Raw genomic sequence first — 7,500 nt, forward strand, 5'->3', positions numbered from 1 at the left:
CACCCCAACGCCAGCGCCTCTGCCGCACGAAGTCGTGGACCGGCAATCACTCCACCTGCACCCGTTCGTGCCCCACCCCAACCGCCCAACTCGCAACTCCAGCGGATGAACGGCGGACTTTGCTCGCACTCGCAATGTGCAATCCACCCCTATAACGTGCGTTTCATGAAGAGTTATGTCCAATATGCGACATTCCCGCTGTCCATATACATGAGCTGCGAGCCGTACCACGTACGAGCTACAGACGCGATCGCGTTGCTCGCTGTACGAATGCAGATGCTCAGCGGCAGCTAGGAGGCGCTCCATCCATGTCGGTACCGGTGAGCGTTGCACTCGCAGTCGCAAAAACGTACGGCAAGTATATTACTCGGAAGAGTCAATGACAGTCCAAGCCCCCCTGCGTGGGAAGAGTCTTCCTAGGCCATGACCCACCGGAAGGGCGCAGCGTCCCCCACCCCAGACATGTGACGTCAGACTATCGGTATTGACGACTAGACTGATTCCTTATAATCATTTGCCATACACCGGTGGAAGCTGCCGAGACGAGTAACTACATAGCGGGCTCGCCGTGTCACTAATGTACAGAGATACAATAGTTTCGACTGGAACCGGATTAAACGTATACACGGCGCTGATTAGTAATAGATAGAGCCATCAGAATACAGATAATGTATAGACCTGTCCGTATACATGCTGAAAGACTCTGCTCACAATCACACGTCAGCCAGACACTCTTATCACGCACTACTCTCTGCCTGTAACAGGCACACAGACAATATGTAAGCACCAGCATGGAACAACACCCAGTGCATCCTCTCTGCCACATTAGACAATCCACACTATCATAACCAGACCGGGAGGTCCACTCGGAAAACAGAATATCCCACCCTTCCGACAACCACCATTGCTCAGCTAAGCCACCAACACCCACACATGTCCCAGACAGGGGTGCACCCAACATCACAATACTGCCTCCTGTCACACCACACAAACAATGGCAGGAATGAAAGACACAGGTCTGCCACAAGCATGGAATCAGAGCGCCGCCTGTTATGAGCCAAAGGTGCACCCTGACGTGGCAAATCAGATGATGCCGCAGTCATTTACTTACGATAATCACAATCAACAAACCGGGCCCCCCCCCCCCCAAGTGCCTTAACCTAACCCGTATTGTACCTTAACCTAACCCGTATTGTACCTTAACCTAACCCGTATTGTACCTTAACCTAACCCGTATTGTACCTTAACCTAACCCGTATTGTACCTTAACCTAACCCGTATTGTACCTTAACCTAACCCGTATTGTACCTTAACCTAACCCATATTGTACCTTAACCTAACCCATATTGTACCTTAACCTAACCCATATTGTACCTTAACCTAACCCATATTGTACCTTAACCTAACCCATATTGTACCTTAACCTAACCCATATTGTACCTTAACCTAACCCATATTGTACCTTAACCTAACCCATATTGTACCTTAACCTAACCCATGTTGCGCCTTAACCTAACCCATGTTGCGCCTTAACCTAACCCATGTTGCGCCTTAACCTAACCCATGTTGCGCCTTAACCTAACCCATGTTGCGCCTTAACCTAACCCATGTTGCGCCTTAACCTAACCCATGTTGCGCCTTAACCTAACCCATGTTGCGCCTTAACCTAACCCATGTTGCGCCTTAACCTAACCCATGTTGCGCCTTAACCTAACCCATGTTGCGCCTTAACCTAACCCATGTTGCGCCTTAACCTAACCCATGTTGCGCCTTAACCTAACCTATGTTGCGCCTTAACCTAACCTATGTTGCGCCTTAACCTAACCTATGTTGCGCCTTAACCTAACCTATGTTGCGCCTTAACCTAACCTATGTTGCGCCTTAACCTAACCTATGTTGCGCCTTAACCTAACCTATGTTGCGCCTTAACCTAACCTATGTTGCGCCGTAACCTAACCTATGTTGCGCCGTAACCTAACCTATGTTGCGCCGTAACCTAACCTATGTTGCGCCTTAACCTAACCTATGTTGCGCCTTAACCTAACCTATGTTGCGCCTTAACCTAACCTATGTTGCGCCGTAACCTAACCTATGTTGCGCCTTAACCTAACCTATGTTGCGCCTTAACCTAACCTATGTTGCGCCTTAACCTAACCTATGTTGCGCCTTAACCTAACCTATGTTGCGCCTTAACCTAACCTATGTTGCGCCTTAACCTAACCTATGTTGCGCCTTAACCTAACCTATGTTGCGCCTTAACCTAACCTATGTTGCGCCGTAACCTAACCTATGTTGCGCCTTAACCTAACCTATGTTGCGCCTTAACCTAACCTATGTTGCGCCGTAACCTAACCTATGTTGCGCCTTAACCTAACCTATGTTGCGCCTTAACCTAACCTATGTTGCGCCTTAACCTAACCTATGTTGCGCCTTAACCTAACCTATGTTGCGCCTTAACCTAACCTATGTTGCGCCTTAACCCAACACACGTTGGGCCTTAACCCAACACACGTTGGGCCTTAACCCAACACACGTTGGGCCTTAACCCAACACACGTTGGGCCTTAACCCAACACACGTTGGGCCTTAACCCAACACACGTTGGGCCTTAACCCAACACACGTTGGGCCTTAACCCAACACACGTTGGGCCTTAACCCAACACACGTTGGGCCTTAACCCAACACACGTTGGGCCTTAACCCAACACACGTTGGGCCTTAACCCAACACACGTTGGGCCTTAACCCAACACACGTTGGGCCTTAACCCAACACACGTTGGGCCTTAACCCAACACACGTTGGGCCTTAACCCAACACACGTTGGGCCTTAACCCAACACACGTTGGGCCTTAACCCAACACACGTTGGGCCTTAACCCAACACACGTTGGGCCTTAACCCAACACACGTTGGGCCTTAACCCAACACACGTTGGGCCTTAACCCAACACACGTTGGGCCTTAACCCAACACACGTTGGGCCTTAACCCAACACACGTTGGGCCTTAACCTGCTCTGTAATTGTCATACGACGCGTTAAATTAGTGTAGTGTTGCCTAACTGCAACCCCCGCAATATAGTTTGCTACTCGCACTGCCCGGTCCCCAGAGTATCGCTTCATGTTAAACACCTTGCAGCTATACACTGTAATGCGGATGGCGGCAGGACGTACATGCTCAATGCCCTTCGCAGTTGTTCATTGGCATTCGCATGGCGAAGCACAGCCTACGTTGTGGTACGGCTTGTGGCAACTGTCCGCTGATGTTGTACGTCCAAATCACACACTGTACCGCACATTGGTCCTCATGTACTGAATGATACATCGTGGTACATGTGTGACCGTACCACGACTGCGCCAACAACGGCGAACCATACGGTCCAAATATTGTGCACTCAGCTACGTGTCGTCTCCCTATAAGAGCTGGATTGCAGTATGGTATGCCGTGGATGGCGATCAGCATGAGCCGTCTGTTGATGTAGTGGCGCGTGTTGTCAGACGTAGTCGTCTCTTCTCACACACCGTGATAGCATGGTGCACTGCGTTCCACATCTGCGACATGCGACAGAGGCCGGTTGACAGTCGTTCGCGCAATGGACATCGCATACGTACGGGGGCCACCTTCCACGTGTTCGCGAAGCGTGCACATGTTGTTGCGTGTATGTGGGCAGACATAGTGTGTCGTGACACCTGACACAGGCATGCAACAATCGTTGAATTTGCAAATGGCGATGGACGTCTACGTTTGCTGGTGACGTTACGCAAATGAAGAACTGGTAAACCGTTGTGGTGCGGTTGTTCTCGCTAGAGGTGAATCAGTGATGGCGACGATCGGTTGAGCTACCAACCGGTTGTTTCAGCGATACCCACCATGCCCACGAACGTGAATGGCATGTGGGTGTGAAGCGATACGCGGCGGTGGCTGGGTGGGACCGTCCCCGGCCGGTGAGGGGGGGCCTTCCGGCGTGCTGGCCGCGCGGTGCGTGGGCGCACGCGCTACAGCCGGCTGGTGGGGGCGGCCAGTGGCAGGCGCGCCGGCCGACGGAGGCGGCAGGCGGCGCAGCTGCGCGCCGGCGCACCCTGCACGCGGCGCCGTGCGGCCAAAGTAGGTCCTCGCGGGCCCGGTGCGAAGCGCGGTGGACATCTGCAGTGTGCTGGTCCGATTGAGGACTGTGTGCGCTGAGGATGCGCCGCCGCCCGGCGCTCGGCGCCGCGACGCCGTCTGCTGCTCGGTCGCCTCTGCGGTTCTCGCAGGTGGATTGTATCGCAGCTGTGCGGACGTGTTGGCGCGTGCGCTGTGCTGGGAGAGTTCGCTTCGGCACCCAAGTGGGGCTTTTGTCCTTCTGTGGCGCTGGCGTTGGAGCTGCCGGCCACCGTAGGTGGCGCGTGTTGTCTCCCGCCGGCAATGCCACGACAGCACGCTCCCGGGCCTCTGTCGGCAGCGGCAAGCTCAGTTGGGAGCACGGGTGGTCGCACCTAAAGCGTCTACTCGCCAAACTCCGGGCGATTGCGCCTCTCTCGAACCCGACCAAGTACTTAGGACGGCGCTGCGCGCCGCCGGGACCTGAGAGGGTTTCGAGGTGTATTGTGCAGGGGAGCTCAGCCTCCTCCTGTTTGCAGAATAATTGAGCGGACGCTTGCGTGTTCGCGCGGGCCCCCGGGACACACTCCCGGGCGGCCGGCTGCTCAGCTCTAGTTGACGCAGCTCCCTGGTTGATCCTGCCAGTAGTCATATGCTTGTCTCAAAGATTAAGCCATGCATGTCTCAGTACAAGCCGCATTAAGGTGAAACCGCGAATGGCTCATTAAATCAGTTATGGTTCCTTAGATCGTACCCACGTTACTTGGATAACTGTGGTAATTCTAGAGCTAATACATGCAAACAGAGTCCCGACCAGAGATGGAAGGGACGCTTTTATTAGATCAAAACCAATCGGTCGGCTCGTCCGGTCCGTTTGCCTTGGTGACTCTGAATAACTTTGGGCTGATCGCACGGTCCTCGTACCGGCGACGCATCTTTCAAATGTCTGCCTTATCAACTGTCGATGGTAGGTTCTGCGCCTACCATGGTTGTAACGGGTAACGGGGAATCAGGGTTCGATTCCGGAGAGGGAGCCTGAGAAACGGCTACCACATCCAAGGAAGGCAGCAGGCGCGCAAATTACCCACTCCCGGCACGGGGAGGTAGTGACGAAAAATAACGATACGGGACTCATCCGAGGCCCCGTAATCGGAATGAGTACACTTTAAATCCTTTAACGAGTATCTATTGGAGGGCAAGTCTGGTGCCAGCAGCCGCGGTAATTCCAGCTCCAATAGCGTATATTAAAGTTGTTGCGGTTAAAAAGCTCGTAGTTGGATTTGTGTCCCACGCTGTTGGTTCACCGCCCGTCGGTGTTTAACTGGCATGTATCGTGGGACGTCCTGCCGGTGGGGCGAGCTGAAGGCGTGCGACGCGCCTCGTGCGTGCTCGTGCGTCCCGAGGCGGACCCCGTTGCAATCCTACCAGGGTGCTCTTGAGTGAGTGTCTCGGTGGGCCGGCACGTTTACTTTGAACAAATTAGAGTGCTTAAAGCAGGCAAGCCCGCCTGAATACTGTGTGCATGGAATAATGGAATAGGACCTCGGTTCTATTTTGTTGGTTTTCGGAACCCGAGGTAATGATTAATAGGGACAGGCGGGGGCATTCGTATTGCGACGTTAGAGGTGAAATTCTTGGATCGTCGCAAGACGAACAGAAGCGAAAGCATTTGCCAAGTATGTTTTCATTAATCAAGAACGAAAGTTAGAGGTTCGAAGGCGATCAGATACCGCCCTAGTTCTAACCATAAACGATGCCAGCCAGCGATCCGCCGCAGTTCCTCCGATGACTCGGCGGGCAGCCTCAGGGAAACCAAAGCTTTTGGGTTCCGGGGGAAGTATGGTTGCAAAGCTGAAACTTAAAGGAATTGACGGAAGGGCACCACCAGGAGTGGAGCCTGCGGCTTAATTTGACTCAACACGGGAAACCTCACCAGGCCCGGACACCGGAAGGATTGACAGATTGATAGCTCTTTCTTGATTCGGTGGGTGGTGGTGCATGGCCGTTCTTAGTTGGTGGAGCGATTTGTCTGGTTAATTCCGATAACGAACGAGACTCTAGCCTGCTAACTAGTCGCGTGACATCCTTCGTGCTGTCAGCGATTACTTTTCTTCTTAGAGGGACAGGCGGCTTCTAGCCGCACGAGATTGAGCAATAACAGGTCTGTGATGCCCTTAGATGTTCTGGGCCGCACGCGCGCTACACTGAAGGAATCAGCGTGTCTTCCTAGGCCGAAAGGTCGGGGTAACCCGCTGAACCTCCTTCGTGCTAGGGATTGGGGCTTGCAATTGTTCCCCATGAACGAGGAATTCCCAGTAAGCGCGAGTCATAAGCTCGCGTTGATTACGTCCCTGCCCTTTGTACACACCGCCCGTCGCTACTACCGATTGAATGATTTAGTGAGGTCTTCGGACTGGTACGCGGCATTGACTCTGTCGTTGCCGATGCTACCGGAAAGATGACCAAACTTGATCATTTAGAGGAAGTAAAAGTCGTAACAAGGTTTCCGTAGGTGAACCTGCGGAAGGATCATTACCGACTAGACTGCATGTCTTTCGATGTGCGTGTCGTGTCGCGCAACACGCTACCTGTACGGCTCGCAGTAGCCGTGCGCCGCGTGCGGAACCACGCGTGCTTCTCAAAACTAACGCCAATGTTGTGTGGTACGAGCGCTGAAGCGCTGGAGCGGCTGGCCTGCGGCACCTGGCGCCTGGCGCCGGTTTTGAATGACTTTCGCCCGACTGCCTGTCCGCTCCGGTGTGGAGCCGTACGACGCCCATCGGCCGTGAGGCCGTTGGACACAGAACGCTTGAACAGGGGCCGCCACACGCCTACGTCCCGCCTATGCAACTGTCTTGAAAGAGACAGTGTAAACTAAGAAAAGATCACCCAGGACGGTGGATCACTCGGCTCGTGGGTCGATGAAGAACGCAGCAAATTGCGCGTCGACATGTGAACTGCAGGACACATGAACATCGACGTTTCGAACGCACATTGCGGTCCATGGATTCCGTTCCCGGGCCACGTCTGGCTGAGGGTCGGCTACGTATACTGAAGCGCGCGGCGTTTGCCCCGCTTCGCAGACCTGGGAGCGTCGCGGCCGCCTGTGGGGCCGGCCGCGCCTCCTTAAACGTGCGATGCGCGCCCGTCGCCTGGCGGTTCGCATACCGGTACTTACTCGGTAGCGTGCACAGCCGGCTGGCGGTGTGGCGTGCGACACCTCGTACAACGACCTCAGAGCAGGCGAGACTACCCGCTGAATTTAAGCATATTACTAAGCGGAGGAAAAGAAACTAACAAGGATTCCCCCAGTAGCGGCGAGCGAACAGGGAAGAGTCCAGCACCGAACCCCGCAGGCTGCCGCCTGTCGTGGCATGTGGTGTTTGGGAGGGTCCACTACCCCGACGCCTCGCGCCGAGCCCA

The 7,500-nt window shown here is 54.1% G+C and overlaps 3 non-coding genes across 3 annotated transcripts in view; all 3 read left to right on the forward strand.

Annotated features, from left to right (window-relative positions):
- Positions 1-4,702: 4,702 nt before the first annotated feature.
- LOC124583022 lies at positions 4,703-6,612 on the forward strand. The gene has a single exon (XR_006974045.1). It is a non-coding gene; the product is annotated as a small subunit ribosomal RNA (ribosomal RNA).
- Positions 6,613-6,963: 351 nt separating this feature from the next.
- LOC124583018 lies at positions 6,964-7,118 on the forward strand. The gene has a single exon (XR_006974042.1). It is a non-coding gene; the product is annotated as a 5.8S ribosomal RNA (ribosomal RNA).
- A 188-nt stretch (positions 7,119-7,306) lies between these two features.
- The window catches only part of LOC124583025, a 4,222-nt gene continuing 4,028 nt past the window's right edge, over positions 7,307-7,500 (forward strand). Inside the window, exon 1 of the ribosomal RNA XR_006974048.1 lies at positions 7,307-7,500. This exon is cut by the window's right edge and continues 4,028 nt beyond it. This is a non-coding gene — a ribosomal RNA (large subunit ribosomal RNA).

Source organism: Schistocerca americana, unplaced genomic scaffold (assembly GCF_021461395.2).
Source record: "Schistocerca americana isolate TAMUIC-IGC-003095 unplaced genomic scaffold, iqSchAmer2.1 HiC_scaffold_438, whole genome shotgun sequence".
Classification (NCBI taxonomy): domain Eukaryota; kingdom Metazoa; phylum Arthropoda; class Insecta; order Orthoptera; family Acrididae; genus Schistocerca; species Schistocerca americana.